We start from the raw sequence: 18,972 nt of genomic DNA, 5'->3' as shown, positions 1-18,972 counted from the left end.
TGAGGTGGACATCCCCCCTCTCCCAAAGTGTGAACTATATCCCATGCTATCAGATATAGTGCTGTTCCTATTGTTACGTGTCACAGCTCACTTCAAAGCACTTTCATTTGGGCAGCACTTTTTTTACCTAAAAGCCACCACTGCGGTGGCTCGACAAAAAAGATAAAAAAATATCTTACGTGCATTCACCCAAGCATGTACATTATATACAAAATTAACTCATTTTAACCTCCAAAGAGGTTTGAGGATACCAGAAATTCCAACAGACACCTACACAGAATGTTTAAAATTCTGGTAAAAGGCTGACAACTGAAATATTAATAGCAGAATAATTCAATCAGAACTGTTGTTTAAATTTTACTTTCTTTTATGTTTGTTTGTTTGTTGTTTTTTTGTTAGAAAACTGCATTTTACAGTCCCAGAATGTAATGGCATTAAAATACCAATATAAGCTTTGTCAAGATTTTAGGGAAGTTTATAGATCATTATGCACATATGTAATTCCAATTAGAAAGCGTTTAAAGGGAAAAAATAGAAGTTTTTTGTGGTATAGTGGTTATATGTATATATTTTCCTGCTTTCTCGCTTATTTAAAGTAAAAGTAAAACCAGCTCCCAAAGCTCAAGCAGTCTTTCAGTTTTACCTGTTTTCCTTCACCTGTATTAAACTCAAGGAATACTATTTAAGGGATACTGAGTGTCCTCCTTAAAAGGCTACAAAGGCCACAGCAAAGAGACAGTAACTCCTCACTCCTCTGGGGCAAGAAGCAAGAGTGATTATAAAGATGACACTGTGCACTGTGTGGACCAGAAACTGTGTGTTCTTTTAATTCAATGTAGGCATTTTAAACAGAAGCCCAGATGGATTTAACAGAAATATGTGTATTAGCATACTATTATAGAAGTATGTGTATTAGTATATTATTAGTTGTATGTGCTATTTGACTTCAATGGACAGACTAAAGTGTCTTAGCAGAGTAATACTGAATCAAAGAAAGTTCCTGGTTTTTTACTTCCATTCCCTTTTTATCTACGTGAAAAGACAAGGTAAGCACAAGTAATACATATGTCAAAATAGCACAGAGATAAATAGAAATCAAGAAAATATATTTAATGTTGTCAGGTAGTGGCTAGAGGTTATATTGCTGTGAATACTGTACAATCATCACAGCATTACCCTGTCAGGCCTCAGCACCACAGGACAAAGTGAGAGTATTTTCATTGAATGGTTTGTTAATAAACATGCCTTCTAATTTTGTATCTGTATTGTATCACAGCGTGCTCTTTACAAAATAAACTTGTTTCAGTTATTCAGAAAAAAAAGGGTAGCATAAGCAAAATATGGTAAGATCATGGTAAGAATTGTTATACCTACAGCATAAAATAACCTGCAGTTACTATAATTACTTCATTTATGTTCAGTACTAACACAATTTCAATTAGAAAATGGTTGGAAAAATTAACAGAGAGACACTTTACACCAAATTATATGTTTCATCTTATCTTTGGAGTAATATAACTCCAAATAACACAAGCTTTTGGCACATTAACTGCACAAAACATTTAACATTCTTGTGCTGCAAAATTTTCATTTCAGCACTTAATCCAGTTTATTAATCCAGTTTATTATTATTAATTGTTTATTAAATTATTCTAATCATAAGGTTTTGGGTAGACAATTAACTGTCATAGCTGTACTGACATCTATCCTTGTAATCTGGACTCTTAAAAGTTACAAATGGTTAACGTGGTTATATGAACATATGCCTGTGTGCAAGGCTTTCATTGTAAAGAATCATTTGTCTTCAGAAGAAATTTCAAATCCACTGAAATTGTTAAGTATTTCTTGTCATTTACAATTTCCATCTGAACCCTGATGGATAATCAGCAAAGGAACGACTAACATGAGCTAATTTACTGAAATGTCTTTATATGTTTTTCACAGAAAAGAGCAAAAAGTAGTCAATAAATTATTTCCATGTGAATTTCTATTTAGAAACTGCACTGTTTGTTTTGTTCTACTAATTGCCATTGTACTTGCTAAATACTTGTATGCATTATATATACATATTTGCGTTTATTTAAGAGTAAATATTATATTTTATAATAGATTTCAGTTCCATGGCTTTTGTGACAGGCAGTGTTATCTTAAAAGTGTAGAATCATCAGCATGAAGTGTGAAGATATTTCTGACTTTTTAATATATCACTCCACTGCCTCAGAAACGGTCTGAAACAAGCTTTTTTTTTTCCTTTTCTGCTTGTTTGTCTTTCACGTGCTCTCTCGTTTTTGTTTTTGTTTCTGTCGGATTTCTCCTTGCTGACCACTCTTTAGCTCTAGACAGGAGCAGTGTCCCCAAAGTCAATTCTCATTTCTCTGTATGGATCTGACAGCAGGAGGTGCTGTATAAACAGTGTGACTGACACTTCGCCTGCTCCTCTCCTCCCCCTTCCCGCACAGCCTGGGAGCTCAAATCTCTCCTGCAGTCATTCTGAGCTCTGGGCCCCGACAGCACTTTTAAATCCGAGGTTCCCAGCTGGCTGCTTAATTTCTGTATGATACTTTTCCTCCAAAACCTGTATTCTTATGAAGTACTCACCTAATCCTTAAAAATATCTACGTTCTTACACATATAAGTGAACATATGTTACTATGCTGAGGAAAATCGATGTTTTCTTACTTATATTTCCTAAAATAAAACATTTGATTAATAAAAAATATCATCTTATTGCTCCTAAACTTTTAGACAGTATATTCAGTATCTGTTTTCCACTATTTTTTCGAATTAAAATGTGTGTCTGGTATATTTGCTTGATGGCACAATTAAAATATTGATGTTTTAAAACATGATACATTTATTTAATTTTTCATAGTGCAACACCAGTTATACTTAAAAGTGTTTACTTATTTATTTAAAGTATGTTTCAACTAAATAATTATTTAAATTAGTTTTATGGGAAGATCTATGAGACCATTAAAAATTGCATGAGCAGAACAAGCAATGAAAAATGATTGCTTTAGAGAATATCCACACAAGGAACATCACAGCTAGGCACAGTATGCAGCAAGAAAAGATGAGGCACATGACATCCCACACCAAAAGAGATCCCACACAATTAACTGCTTTATTGTTGGCTTTGCAATTATAGGAGAAGCGTTTCATTTTCCTAACAGGCACTGCAGCTCCTGCAATATATGTCACACTTCTTTAAGACACAGTGCCAACCCTTGGTTTTATACAATTAGTACATTTGAAAACTAAAACAGAAAAGTAGACTTTTAAAGAGTGGGACAACTCACCTGCTTGCAACAGTTTGCAGACTTTAATCGTTGGTGCAGGGCCAATAGAACTCCTTGGATATAAATCTTTGCTCCTGAGAGGCTGAAACCTTCTCTCTTAAAGACCCAAAGAGGTCCAAGGTGTGATGAAATTTTGCAGGCATCTGTCAAGCAGAGGAGCTATGCAAAGAAAAGAAGAAAAAGGGGAAAAGAAAAAAAAAAAGAAAAAGAAAAAAACAACCCCAAAAGCAAACGCATTCTTTTGACCCAACTGAAACACAGAGCCTCTAACGCAGCCTCAGCATCAGAACTAACTCTTAATATCTATTATTTATATCTGACCTGGGTTAAGTCTTGGAAAAGCAACTCCTGCATTTCTAGTGGCCACCATGAAGGATGTATTTATATTGAGACACCCCTCAGGAAAGACTCCTAAGCTCGGTGAGCACACCTGAATAGTTCTGAAGTGTGCCTAACTAGCTGCACGGCGTGTCATGGTGTGCACTGATTGCCTTATCTTCTCATTTATCACAGATGAGTTGGAACCAACCTTGCTGAAACCTACTTGCATTGTCCTCATAAAATTGCAAGATCCGTGGTGTTTCTGTACACAGTTTCCTGTTGAGGAGCTGACATACACCTACAATATTATAAAAAGGTAACATTCATAAAATAGTATCAACACCCTCATAAGCTGTTCTATTATAACCTTCTCATTGCCACTACCTTAAAAACAACTTACAGCGAATAAAAGTGCTCAGTGTAGCTGTTTAATAATGAGGAAAGGTCAAATGAAAAGATATATAAAATTGATTCATGGCAATGCTCTCTACGAGGTCTTTTTCTTGCTGTTTTTAGATTTCGAATCACTGTAAAGGTTGAAAGCATTCTCTCAAAGGGTCCTAATGTCAATATGTGAGATAAATAAGGGATGATTATTTTGGCTTCAGGCATCACTAAGGTGCATGTGCTTTGCAGATATTTTTGTGTAGCACATGTGGGCCTTTCTGATACAACAGAATAAAATAACATTAAGTAGCATTTCAGGCTTTTACCTGAGGGAAGAGAAGGCAAGGCAGGGCTATAGTCATAAAGATTCATATTAGCTATATAGGTATAAATGGTGCATTTCCTAGCTACATAAATACTAACACAGAACCATAGGTTTTGTCAGAGAAAACAGAGGAATGGGGGTTACACTTTAGGTATTTTTGTTAGAATAGGAGACACACATTTCATTTGGTTTTGGCAAATATTTAGCCTCAATAGCTGTTCAACTCAGCTGTGAGAACAGAGTCTGAACTGAGACCTTAGTTAAGAAACTTTCATATGCAAGTTCATTAATAACCAGAGGCTTTTGGACAGATCAAGAAGGAGCATATCATATAGTTAAATTCACCTTCAAGGGTAAAGAAATAGGTAATCATGCAACAGACTGAACTCTGCCTCTGCTAAAGTCACTGCATTTTACGAATGATTTAAGCACATGGTTAACTGAAACTGTGTTTATTTTTGTCAAAGGCATTAGTTTTTTTAAAATCATGCTAAAATTCAAGTCTTCTGACTTCCACAAATTCATGATAGAACTTTATCACCTAGTCAGTAATTTTATGTGTTCTCACATAAACACTCCTGGGAGCTTCCATATAGAATGCTTACTTCTCTTTTATCTAAAGAGAGACCAGACTTCACAAACTAAGACTGCTGAGGATCCACTGAACAAGGTTAATATGTATATTAACCTACACTAATGATTACCCTAAAAAGCAACACAGCAACCCTTTTTCAAAATATGTCATCAAAGCGAACACTCTAAACCAGAATCCCTACTATAGACCATTAAATATTTCCTTTTAAAATCTGATTTCTCAGGACATGGCCATGCAACTGAACACGAGGAAAAATTATTTCAAGATGACAGTAAATTAATTAATACTTTTTCAGATTATTCTAATAATGTACTTACTCCTTACCACAGAATTCAGACATAAAATTAAGAAGATAATGAACAAGGTCTGACCAGGAACACAGACAGGAGTGAATATACTTCAGTCAGCAGCATGAGAATGAAATCTATGTTTCACGTTACGTGATGAGCAGTGGTTATAGTCATATTTAGTTCAAACAAAATAAAAGGATTAAAATCTGATCCCAGTGAAGTTTTAGAAATACCCTAAGTAGGTATGGCTTTTACTCAGTGCTTTTTAACTTAGTTACCACAGGAAAATTATTACAGAAATGAAGATAAAGGAAAGTACTGGTGCTTTTCTGAGTATGTAAGTAGACTGAACATAGCTGTGAGAAAAAGTGTGTGTACTGGAATTGAATGTTACATTTGGACACTAATTATAGTACTATTAAGTATTTTAAATAATTTTAAGATCAGCACAGTGCAGCCATGCTAATCCACCTTTTCCGAAGGTAATGACCTTCAGGACCAGAGAGGGATAGTTCCAAGACCTGCTGGGGTAGCTTGGAGGTTAAAAAAGTGTCACCTCTTTCAGACACACCTAACACCCAAATTACTCAGCAACACTGAGCATCAGACCCACATAATTTTCTATAAACAATAGTAATTTCCATAAACATCAGCTGATTTTATCCATAATGGTATTTGCTTCATTCTACACTCAGCCTTAATGTTTCCAGTTTTATAGTCTCAAAGAGCTTGTATTCTTTCTGGTTTTTCCCCCTTTTCTTTTGACCTCCTTTTTAAAATTCCAGATATCGATGGTATTAAATTATTAAGTGTTCACTGAAGTACAAAAACATGTGCCCCTAGAAAGGTAAAGGAATAAAGGTAGATCACTAAGGCAGTAACTTCAGAAGAGTGTATTTTACTGAAATATTCCATAACTTCATTCTGTTTGGTGATTCCAGAATATACTTTTAGAGCTCTAGATAAAAAATACACAGTTCCTCCAAAATTATTGCTAGTTTAGGAATGTTTTTGTTGTTCTCATTTGGAACTGATGTAGGTATGCAAGACTGATTTCCAATGAACAGGTACCTACTTCCAGACTTCCATACATTTTGGTGACTTACCTAAAGCAAAGAGGTATTGGTCTGAACTAATATCTTTCTGAAAATTAAGAGTATCAGTAATTACTGCACAGTACAGCTCCCAACTCCACTAGAGTGCTTTGATACTTTATACAAAGCACAGTCTACACAGCAAAGGTGGGAAGAATCTATAGGCAAAATTTCCTGAAGGTTTACAAGTCTCTTGTGAAGTGTTGCATAGTCCATTCACCATTCCAGCTGGTCAAACATTACAAACACTGAGCTATGAGGCAGGACCATGAAGGCAGTAACAGTGTGTTGACCATATCAAGAGAAGGCAAAAGCCAACTCTTGGAAAGACAGTGCATGAGCTGACTTGTGAAGTTTAGGAACAACTCCCCGCGCTGTAGGTCTTTCAGAAGGTTAGAGAGCAAAGAGAGTCTGAAGTTATGGAAAAAAAAATTAAATTACAGACAAAATTCCTTTTCTTTACAATGTCTATGCAAACTTATAAATACTGCATTAGAACCAAACTGCATTTTTTCAACTGAATCATGTTTTGCTTCACAGAGGTCTTAGCTGCTAGAGAGTCAGCCATGGATAAAAGGAGAGGACCCAAGGATCTTTGCTCCTCAGCTAAGCTGAACAGTACAAATACACCTTTATTGTTTTTATTCTCCCCCCTATTGATTTTTTTGGCTTCATATCACATGACAAACATCGAATTTCCTTGAAGAAAATAATTGGTTTACAGTGTAATTTTACACTCCTCTGAAGAACAGAGACGAGAAATTTTCCCTAAAAAAAAACCAGAGATTTTAAAATTATGGGGATAATGACATGATGCCACAGTGGCAAACAGGAAAGAAAGAACTTTTTTTTTTACATTGCCTTGTCTTTAAACTTGCTAAAAATTAGAAGAGTGCAATGTTGATCAAACAGAGTGACAGAAAGTATGAAATCCAAAGCCCAGTAGGGTATCCACAAAAAGTAAGCAGAACATTTGGAAAGGAATGGGAAAATCACCCTCTGGCAATTTGCAATCATCACAAGTGGACTGCAAAAAAATAAAACAAATAGCCCAAAATTCAGTTTGTTAACTTTCTTCTTACTTGAACTCATGACATTATTGGAGGATAGACATTAGTATTATGGTGAGCTCTTTTCCACATCCCTTTCTCTTAGCAAATAAGCCACCAAGCAATAAAAGCATCCTTTTTAAAAAATAAATAACAGTATCAGAAAAACAGGAAATAAGCCATCAACAGTTTTTCCAGAATCGGAAAAAAATAATCTTTCAATATGACCAAAATACTAGAAATTCTTTTTATACTTCCTGGGGACAAGGCTTTTCCTGAAGGTACTTTCAATGTGCACTGTACTCTGTATATATATATATATATATGAGAGGGTATGAGACTGTGTTAGTGTGCGATGTTTCTTATTTTAAGCAAACATGATGCAGCTCTTTGTCCAGGGCAACTGGCATGTGCTGCCCAAAATTGTGGTTTATACAGGAAAACAAAATGATGGAGAACATGCATTTTCCTGTGTTGTTGAAATTACACCAGTGTGGTTTTACTTCAACAAAAACTAATCTAACAGCTGCTGTGTACTTTTGTTTACATGCTATATGTCAAATCGTATTGTCCCCAAGGTACTTATGAGAGATGCTTTAGCAGTCATTTTCTTAAATACTGATGCCTATCCGAATTTGGATTTTTCCACCATTGAACAGAATGACAAGTACACGATTGCTGTACTTAAAGCAATCTTTCACAGCTGCTTCGCTTTTCCACTGATCCCATTGAATTGACGGCACATGCCTGTGGGGTCTACAATGTTACAATACTGCTGAACAAGATGTTGATTGTACACTACAAATTCCTACAACACAACTTGGCTTTATTGTGGGAACCATTTCCCGGGTCCTCCTTCCATTGATTTTCAACCTGAGCAAAAGTTGATTTAAAATCCTGCCCATCTCCGTGACCTTTACTGGACACCCGGTTATGTTAATTGTTTAGAAGTGCAAACTCTAACCCTTGGTGGTTGGTAGGCATGAAAACCTATGAAGTGTCCTCAGTTCCTAAAATGAGCATGAGTCATGTGTTTTCCTGAACTGAACGAAGTAGCTGTGCATTAAATATGCTGGCACATCTTCTGCTTGAGCAAGTGGACCGAAATGGTGTGAATTGTTAATGCCTTGCTGCTTTGGTTCACGGCTCGTGATTGATCATTTGTAACTATATCTACTCCTTGTTCCATGAAATCAAGTATGGAGTAATGGGTTCATCAGATTTTTGGGTTAAATTGAGAGTGAAGAGGTACTGTGTGTGGAAATAAGAGTTGCCATGTTCGGGGCTGGCCTTGTAACAGCATGGAATCTAAAGGCGATATTCAAAACCACTTCACTCATCATACGCTTACTGATTCTGAATAGGGTCCATTTGCAGGGGACATTTGGTAGTTTTCCAATACACTTTATGCCTCTTTCTTCACTTCTACCACCCTGCACATCTTTTTTTTCTTTTTACTAGAAGAGCTTATAACAGGTCAGCATAGAAAATTAATAGATTTAAGGATCTTGCTATGTTAAAGTTAAAATAGCCTTGGACTAAAGTGACTGTCCTCCTGCTAATTAACAATACTACCTAAATATTAAGTCGTTTGCATGACTCAGGCTATAAAAAGCTCAGTAAAGTTTTACTCACAATGCAGAATCATAATTTCATATTTTGCAGAAAATTGTTTTTCCAGGCAGAAAGAAAGAGTTACAATAGCCTTCAATAGCTCCTCAATCCATTCATGTGCAGGAATGACACATTTTTCCAGACATTACAGCACAGCTTGTGATGTAACTTTGCAAGCAGCAGCGTGTGGGACAACAGCAAATACAAGCCAACAGCAACCAGAAGTGACAACTTGTGATGGCCTGCAGGAGAGGAATCACACACAGCATCTCCACAGAACAAGAAAGGTAATGTGTGTCAGCATCAAACTGGCTGGGGTGCTCACACTGTTCTGTTTGTGCAACAGAACCCTCCCTGGACTTCCTGTGCCACCTCAGCTCCTCTAGGTACAAATCATCAACTCAGAATAAAACACACCAACTTGTTTTCCCTGTTTTAAAACAATTTATAGGAGTGATTTCACTGCAAGTGAATGTTCAGCTTGGAATGAATGAAGGACTCTGGTCACGTGAGACTCACAACCAGGTTTTCCACCTGCTCCTGTGCCAAAGTTCGGAGACAAAACTAAAGTCTGGATAAATTTAAGACCAAAAGAGAAATATAGAGTAATAAGTGACTACTTTTGCTCCTCATTTAGGAGTAAAGAATGAAATGCAAGGGAATTAAATGAAAGAGAAGTGGAAAGGAATGTACTGCATGTATACCTCTGTGTACATTTCTGATGATTACAACCATATTAAAACAGGTACAGCAGTTTAGTTTCATCCAATCTGTGCCAGACTAGATTTTTAATCTCCCTTCTTTGTCCAATATTTATCCTGATGAATATAAACATAATACAAGCCTGCAGCAATCAAGTCCATGCCCAAGTTCTGTAATTAAGAGTTTTGGGGAGGCTTCACTCTGTGCGACACTGGAGAAGCAGAGGAAGCAATTATGAACAAAGCAGTTGTCTTTTTCAAAACTCATTTTTAAATGTCCACATCTTTTTCCCTCTTTTCTCCTTCTATCTTTATGCTAGCACTAGGGAAACCTTGCTGAGGTCAAGATTCTATATTTAAGTATTAAATCAGGCTAATTTATAACTATTTGGACTCACGATGACTTTGTTGGGTCATAACTGTAGCTGGGAAGCTTTCCCATACTTATGCAAGGAGCTGTGCCACCATTTGGAAGATGTTTATCAAGTCTACAGAAGTCTTTTACAAAAACCAATGATTTCCCTGAGTATTTCTTTTTTAAATTCTGACTAATTTGTAGATGTTCATCTCTATTTTCAAAACATTCAGTGCTGAAGCAGTTACAGAAATCTGTAGAGATGCAATTGCAGCAGCCAGACAATGAAAGGCCAAGAAGACTTTTTCAGCCACAATATGCTTGGAATTCTTGACAGCAGTTCATTGTGATGCATTACTGCAATCCACTGGGGAGTTCACAGGACACAGGATGGCTGAGGTTGGAAGGGACCTCTAGACTTTATCTAGTCCATATCCCTGCTCACAGAAGGGTCAAGTGAGAGCACATTGGTCAGGGTTTTCTCCAGTGGAATTCTGAATGTCTCTGAGCATGAGACTTCATAACGTCTCTGGGCAGACTGCTCAATTTTTGTCCACTTTTTTGTCTTATGCTGAAGTGGAATTGCCCACATTTCAATTTTTGTCCACTGCTTCTTATCCATTCATTGAACACTACTGGGAAAAATGAGAATAGATGTTCTTTACTCCCTCACACTTGTACTTGAGGATTGGATTACAGCTCTCCAGCTGCAGCATTTCACATTTCCCTTTGCTGAACTTTCTGGGATATCTGTCTGCCTATTTATGCATTCTTCCTCCAGCAGTTCTTCTAATGTGCAAAAGTTCTTTAAGACTTAAAGAAGCATGAAGACATATTGCCTAATTGAATATGCATATAAGTTAAGTAGAAGGTAGAGAAAGATCCTGGAGAAAATGAGTTAATCTTCATAACTATGACCTCCTGTATATGAATTTCATTCAGGTAAAATACTAACTCCTAATGAAGTACAGTTTAAAAAAACCCCTACATATGAAGGGATATATTCAGATTTTAAAACAAAAACTCCAGATATTATTTTTAAAAATTACAAAAAACCAGAGATGGTGTTCTTCATTCCACCAGATACACATACTGCCAGAGAGGTTTGATCTCTTGTTATTTTTTTGTATTTTAATTTACTGAGTCAAGAGAAGATGCATTATAATAGAACTTAATGCTGCTTTAGTGCTCTGTTGGTTATAACCCGTGGTGTAAGCAGGTGCACATTTGCCAGATCAATTCAAACATCTTTGTTATTTCCCCTGTTCATACCATGCCTTCTACACTAATCAGAATAAGGTATGCACACTCTGTATGTCAAAGAAATTCAACAGATTCCATTGTGCTTTCCAGTGGAGAATATCACACAGGTGAGTGGAACCACGGGTGCAGCACTTAGTTTTATTTAAGTAACAGATTTTAATGTAAAATGTATAATCTTTCTATTATTATATATGGTATACATATAATAATACATATAACTTACCAGTAGAAATTTATTATAATAAATATATATTATATATATAAAATATATATAATATATATTATATATATTATATAAATATATAATGATACTATTCTGTATAATATACGGTTGATATTATATTATATCATATTGTGTTATATTATACTACATTCTGTTATATTATATTAGGTATACTATAAATTGGTTTGAATAGATGAAATAATTAGCTGCATCTACTGATGCCAACTTTTACAGGTCTGACAAACCAATGAATATACTCCCTTAAGACTAGGCAGTAGAGGTATAAAATGATAAAAGCTAATATGGAGCACAAAGTACCTGATAATAGGCATAGAGCAAATTTTTATATCTCTGTGGGAAAAGTAATGATGAACACTCCACAGAGATGAGCTTCTACATTCAGAATTCTGATCCTAGCTAAGCTAAGAATAAAAACACTTCTCTAGCTGTGGGATCAATGCCAGTTAACTTGCCTTGGATCTGTTAAAAAAGCTGTTGCTCACTATATTCCACACCTGAGGATAGAAATGTTAGGCTGAATCTGAACCAAAACATTAGGATGAGGTGCAGAAAAGAAATATCTGGGTTGATTCTTAGACAGGTCATGTAATTGGCATCAAAGATACTTTTGTTGCAATACAAGATTTCACAATGAAGGTTCAGGGTCCCATCGTGACTGAGTTATATTTAAAAATTGGTTTTGAAGAAAGTACTTTAGTAGTAACTTATGCTTATAAAGAAATGCTGTAAGTGTGGTTACATAGGCTGTGATTAAAGAAAATTTGGCTTAATCCATATCTTGTTGCCACTGATATCATTTGCACCATAAATTGAAAATGCCACTGAAGAGAGAAATATTTTCATCACATAGGGTAGGAAGGTTCTGAATATATCACTAGGTTGCTTTTTCAGCAATACTGACAGAGTATAAGTCCAGTTTCTCCTCAGACAGTGTGGGAGAACATTTGGCTGAGGCTGTCATGTTCTTTTCGTTACAACAATTTTTATGAGTATTCCCTATATTTCTTTTTATAATCAAGAATAAATTCTTTTAATACCTTCTGTAAACTTTGAAATAACAAGAAAATGCTCATAATGAAGACAGCCTTCTCTCTTCCTAAAACATGGCCAGGGCATGCTATCTGGCTTGTGAGGAGAGTCAAAAACCCTGGAAAAACTCTGCTCCTAGCTGGGCTGAAATCTGATTTGCTCCTCTGAAAGTGGTTAGGATTTGAAGAGAAATAAGCAGACTAATTTACAGACATTTGTGGAGGTGAAAAACCTAAAGAATTTAAGACTCCTTTTAATGGTTTCCAAACACTACATCTTCCACATATAGTTCTCCCATGATAGGAGGATTATTAATAGGCACAGGCACTTCTAAAGTCTGAAGCTTTTGAACATATTTATTTAAAATCTTATACTAAAAATCTTTGGTCTGAATAACAAAGAGACATATTTAGGAATAAGGAAACAAAAGTCCTAGGGATATATATTTAAATACCTAATTAAATTTATAATACAAAGATATAGCTATTTTCTAAAAATATCCCTAAAGGAAAGCTCAAAGAAATAATTCTTAGCCTTCTTACACAGAGTTGGAATGATGTCTTATTTACAGACCATATACAAGGGTAGGAGAGATAAACTGTGTGTGGTGTTCCATTGAAACTGTAAGAAAAAGCTCTCATACTAAAGCAGTACTGACAGAAAAAGGCCAATCAATCACTGAAAAATTGATTAAAACTACGTAAATAATATTAAAATACTAGAATTACATAAAGCAATAGCTTTATTCATGAGCTTATTTACTGACTATTTGCCATTTTTAGTTCCATTTAAGGGCACCAAGCCACACAAATTATTTAAAAAAAGAAGTCCAGATTTTATTTTCAGTTCAAAGTCCTCAATGCCTCAATTTAGTAAACAGAATGCCTGTTCTACAAATGCTACTTACCATTTATAGCCCATTTTTTCTCCTTATATGTTGTATCAGCATCTCACTGGAGAAATAAGTTATCCTCAGTGTGTAATCACCTGAAAAACTTAAAAAAGGAAAGGTGTTACTGAAAATAATAAAAACCTATTTCTTTAGCAAATATCTTTAGAAAATCAAAAAAGCCATAGGATGATTATGCTCTAAACAGCTACAAAGAAAACATTTATCACTTAGAGAACAAATGCAATGCAATCTATCCTCCACATAAAATTCAGAATGAACAGCTGTCAATTATTTGATTTCCAGCAATGACTCTACACATTCTCAAGTACAGCATTCTATACATGCAAATTCATTAGAAACGCAAGAAATCACATATCCCAAGAAATATTTTGAGGGAAAAAAAGCAATTGCAGGTCTAACAAAATGTTTTGTGTTTCTTACCAGCTGAAAAAGTATGAAATTATAAAGAAAAATTTAGATGCTTATGAAAAATGAATCTATACTTCAGATGCTGTGCACAAATATATAACAGGAAGATCTTCTTCAAAGACTTTACAGACAAAGACAAAACTGTTATAAAATCTAATTAGTTTAGCCACACAAAAAGGTAACTATGTTGTGCAAAATTTTTTGTGTGTCTCCATTGACCATAGATGACCATGGTAGAAAAACAAGATAAGGTAGCAATGTCTTAGAAGTTACTCAGTGACTCCAGCAAAAGACTCCTTGGCAGTGGAAAGTGTGTGTTCTATGCTGGAATTACACTGGGTGCTGCAGACAGAGAGGGGCTTGATTTTCCCTACTGCACTTTTGTGTTAACAGTATATTTTGACTAGAGCATGCATGCCTTGAATAAAAATATATGCTAAACTCTAGAAATGTCACAACTGCTAAATTTAACTTCTGATTCCCATTTAGCATCCAAACACATGGATTTTTATTATTTTCAATGTTTAAACCTAAATAACTTTTAACAAAATTTATTTCTAACTTCAATGTTTAACTCTGCTAGCAAAGATAGAAACTTGCCTTTAGAGAACTTTAGAATAACACACCCCAAACATATTAATGTTTTGGCCTGTTTCATACCATCACAACAAGGAATATCACAAACCATTTCTTGTGCCCACCATCAAGTTCTAAATTACGCTTATTCTCCATGTCCACATTGTTCTGATTGTTCCTAGTCATGCATTACAGCTATTGTTTTAGAGAGAATCCTCCCACTGCTGTGATTTTATGCTGAACCAGGTTTTCAGGCTGAATAACTTAAAGTCACATAGCTCAGCCAATGTAAAACATGCATTTCTTGATAGCATTTTTTTAAATACTATTTGCTTGCTACACTTACTTCAAAAGAATTGATTATTGAATATTTAGCTTACCTCCTTCCAGCTTGTACAGAAATCATAACACTTGAGAACATACACAATAGGTGTTTTATATTGTGCAACACTATTTCAGTGAATGCAAAATTATGAAAGAGGTGAATCATCACTATAGGATTCGTGTGATTAAAGCAGAAACTGTCACTGAAATGATGCTGGTGAAATTACCTGTCATACTTTGAAAGAAAGTCTAAGAAAGACAGTACACAAGTTACTTTTTTGATGACAGAAATGGCAATACTTTGACCAGGAGAAATTCATTGTTCATGGAGGTGTTGAAAAGAAGAGGCAAGGGGAAAATACTAATGACATTATTCAACCATCATTCCTCTTTCAGGTCAGTCAGGGAATATCCTAAGCTGCCTTTTTCAAGGTGCTCATAGAGAACACAAAGAGTGAAGAAAAACTTCACAGATCTTGTAAATTTTAAGAAGAATGTGTCCTGTTTTAAAAATCTCACACATCCAACTGCAATGAGACATTTTCAAATGTGGAAAATGCATCTTCTACTTCAATAGAATACACATTCCACAACTGACATTGCACATCAAACTTAGGAGAGCTGCTGTCTGTCCAGAGAGATCCAATTTAAAATAAGACAAAGACAACACACCATCATTAAAGTTTTCTGGAGTTATTTTCTTTTCTTTTTTTTTTTTCAATTTTAACTGTAATTACAGTACCTTCAATGCAGTTCCAACACTCACAAATATGCAACTCTTTGGAAGGTGCTGCAAACCACCTAAGATTGCTAAAATTCAGTATATTCCCCTCCATTTCCCATTTTCTGTACATATTTGCCATATTTAGGCCCAAATGCCATGTTTCTGACCCAGTTTTAACTTGCCTTGCAAGAGAGAATAGAAGGTAGGAAAACATACAAATATATCACAATTTCTTACAATGACCCCAAGGTCCTCCTCAAGTTGTAGCTTCTAATCCTTTACAACTAAAGGTTCTTTATCTTTCTAGGCAGTTGCCTAACTGAAAACAACCATGTAAAAGTAGATTTGGAAGAACCAGGTTCAAATCAAAACAGAACAGTATTTCAGGCATTTTCTGAACTTTGTTTTGGGACAGAAAAAGTGTTTCGTACTAGTTCAAAATAAGTATAAAAATAAGTATTAAAAAAAGAAAATAATCACCATATATCTCATCTCTTCTTTCAAATTTTGTAAACATATTTAACATTCTTGCCAGTTTTAACTGCATAAGGACAGGCACTTCCAGCACGAAAATATCCTTTCCTTCCATGAATTATGAATCCTATTTTCTGTACATGTGTATATTGATTGCTGTACAGTAGTTGTGCAAGTGTATCAGTGACTAAGGGAGGATGGGAAGAAAACTGTGAAGGTTGTACAGTCTGCTAAATTTGCATTTTTTTTTGAGAAATGAAACAGAGACAGCAATTGTTCAGTGTGTCTTTTTTCTCCTTCATTCGGTGATACACATCTAGCACAAGTGAAGTGAGACAGGTCTCACTTTTGTCTGGGTTTCAGAAGAGAGAGAATCAAACATCTTTCGGCTGCACTTCAGACTTTCCTGCCAAGCTCCCACCAGATTTGATGAATTCACATAACTCTGCATAGCTGGCCAACTCTTTCATTAATAGGTAAAGGTCTGAAAAGAAATACTGAGTACAGAGAAATGAACATGCTTTTCAGACAGCAGCAACAATCTGCTGAGCACTGTGCTTATCACACATAGAAACCCCCCACATTTCAATTGTGGGTTTTTTTTTTTAAATCACACTAAGTGAATGACACAGCAAAGGGAAAGAACAATGTCTCATTCAAGGAACAAATAATATTTGTATTCAAGTTAAAAAAAAATGCTCTGCTTCTGATATATTGGTGATTTGACTGCACCATGACTGGGGTTGTCCCAGATGAGGGAGTACCCTAGGAAATCACCAAAATATGCACCACATGTATCGTATGCTGCCTTTATTCCTCCACTTTTCTTTAGACATCTGCCTAAAGACAGGATATTGGACTACTAAAGTTCAGCCTGATACAGTATTGTAATTTTTATGGCAATTAGGCTTTGTTTGCAATTTACAAGCAAGGAATAAGTTTTCTTTTTAAATCACTTGACTGGAGGAAACATCATTTTGAAAATTTTAATATTTTTTTTTTATATTTACTGTTGCATTAATACCTGAGACACCAATTTGACAATTCATTTCAAATGCATTGGCCTTTTGTTGTGGTTTAACTTGGTGATTTTAGCTGGGGTTTTTTTGGCTTGTGTCATCTCCTCTATGTGGTTCACTGAATGGGGGAGCAAAACCCTTGCACTGGTCAGGGAGCTGCAGAAGTCCTGCAATGACAGGGCACAAGTGGTGGAGGCTCCTTTTATCAACAGCACTGCAACACACTGACTTCAGATATGCTCAGAACTACAGCCTCAGTCACTTTTTCCCTGTTATTGCAAGACTTCTGCAGCTCCCTGGCCCTTTCAAAGCAGTCCAGACATCTCTAAGGCATCATGGACATCAGTTTAACAATTTATGTTCTAGATCAAGATATCCTCATGGAAAAAAACCCCAAAGATGGATTAATATTGTATGGCTGTGATGTTCAAAAACCATTGCTGAACTTTTTTGCTCCTCTATGCAGACAAGTTTGATCTGTGTGTTTTGATTTTCCTCATCATGGTGAAAGTATTGTGAATGTTCTAGTTAGACAAGAGGTTCTAAGAACATTTACTGCTGAAGTGTTATTATTCACATTTGAGAGCAATATCTTGATATATATTAGCGCCAATGTTGACAGCAATACAATTAGTTTTACATTACAAAATATGGAATGATGCCTATCAAAAACTGACAGACACATGACTTTTTATTAACTGTGCCAGATGTGGTTATAGAGTTCTCCTGGGTATTATTTTAGTGGATGAAAATTCTAGTGAATAGGATAGTTCAGTTGGAAGGGACCTACAATGTTCATATTGTCCTACAGACTTAAAACCACCCATAAACCTGGATTGCATAATTCAGAGAGGACTGGATGCTAATACTCCAGGCATTCAAAATTCCTTAAACTCAGTGGAAATCTTCACAAAGTATTCCATGTTGTTGATCAACCCTAGGTTTGAAAAGTATTTAAAATTTATTTTTAAAATCTTATTTCAAATATATCACAGGCTAATAAAGGAAATGAGGTGGTATAAAGCATATGTGTCATAATTGTTCTGGGACAAATACATACGCCCTTCTAGAAAATAAAGACAGTATATCAATTCTTCTAAATCCTACTGAATTGCCAAAAAAGTATTAAAATACCTCATAGAAGAAAAAAAGATTCTTGTATAGAACATAACTTTAAAATATGTTGTTATATGGTTACAGTGTTATCTCTTTTAAGACAAGCATTTTAACTACTGAATATTTATAATATCTAATCGAACCAGAATTGACCATATGTGCAAGCATACATAACATATGTAACTCATGCCTCAGGTAATCTTAGAAATTATCTTCCTTGGTAATAAACCCTCAGATCTTGTACTATTAGTTAGCAGACACAAAAGTAGGGGAAGAAATAGGCATAATCAGAAGCAAGGTGACTACTAGGCAAAGACAAGCAGGTTAAAGAGCAGGGGGGATTTCAGGAAAGAGGGAGAAAAGATGTAAAATTCCCCTTATCTAACCTGAACATACATATAATCCCTGTTTTGCTGAATTCCAAGGTTTTGTCATTTCAGAGATTTCTTTGCCTGCTTTTTTTAATCTGTAATTATATAAAACCAGTACAACTGCAGTAACAGTGAAGGTACTTTAGAGATGCATTCATGCAAACACACTAATAAAAAAAGTTACCTTTTCAATTTGATTTTGTGGTGCAATAACCTCATAGTTAACCTGTCCTTTGCAGTTCTCAAACACTAAAATTCTGCCAGAGCTGTTCTCAGTAGTTTTCTACACGCAGTGAACAACGACAGGTTTGGTTTTCTTTTGCTTGCCACCACTAGGAAGAACCAGGCCGAGATACTTTCTTCATTAATGACAGATGGTCTGAAAGGAAAAAGAAAAAAAAAAGAAAAAAAACCAGTAAAGTCAATATTTGGCTTCAAAATTGAAAACAGGCACATCATGCTGCCCTTTCTCTACTACCTT

The 18,972-nt window shown here is 35.4% G+C and overlaps 1 long non-coding RNA gene across 2 annotated transcripts in view; it reads right to left on the bottom strand.

Moving 5' to 3' along the window:
• Positions 1–18,972, bottom strand: part of LOC113956618 — a 58,207-nt gene that overhangs the window by 10,631 nt on the left and 28,604 nt on the right. For both annotated transcript variants that reach the window (XR_003530901.1, XR_003530902.1), the window contains 4 exons: positions 18,676–18,870; positions 14,161–14,229; positions 13,474–13,561; positions 3,300–3,458 (listed from right to left, as the gene is read on the bottom strand). This is a non-coding gene — a long non-coding RNA (uncharacterized LOC113956618). The remainder of the gene's footprint in view (positions 1–3,299; positions 3,459–13,473; positions 13,562–14,160; positions 14,230–18,675; positions 18,871–18,972) is intronic.

Source organism: Corapipo altera, unplaced genomic scaffold, assembly GCF_003945725.1.
Source record: "Corapipo altera isolate COAL_440 unplaced genomic scaffold, ASM394572v1 100, whole genome shotgun sequence".
In the NCBI taxonomy this organism is placed as follows: Eukaryota; Metazoa; Chordata; class Aves; order Passeriformes; family Pipridae; genus Corapipo; species Corapipo altera.
Note: the sequence above shows the minus strand (reverse complement) of the source record. Positions and strands in the feature narration are given on the sequence as shown.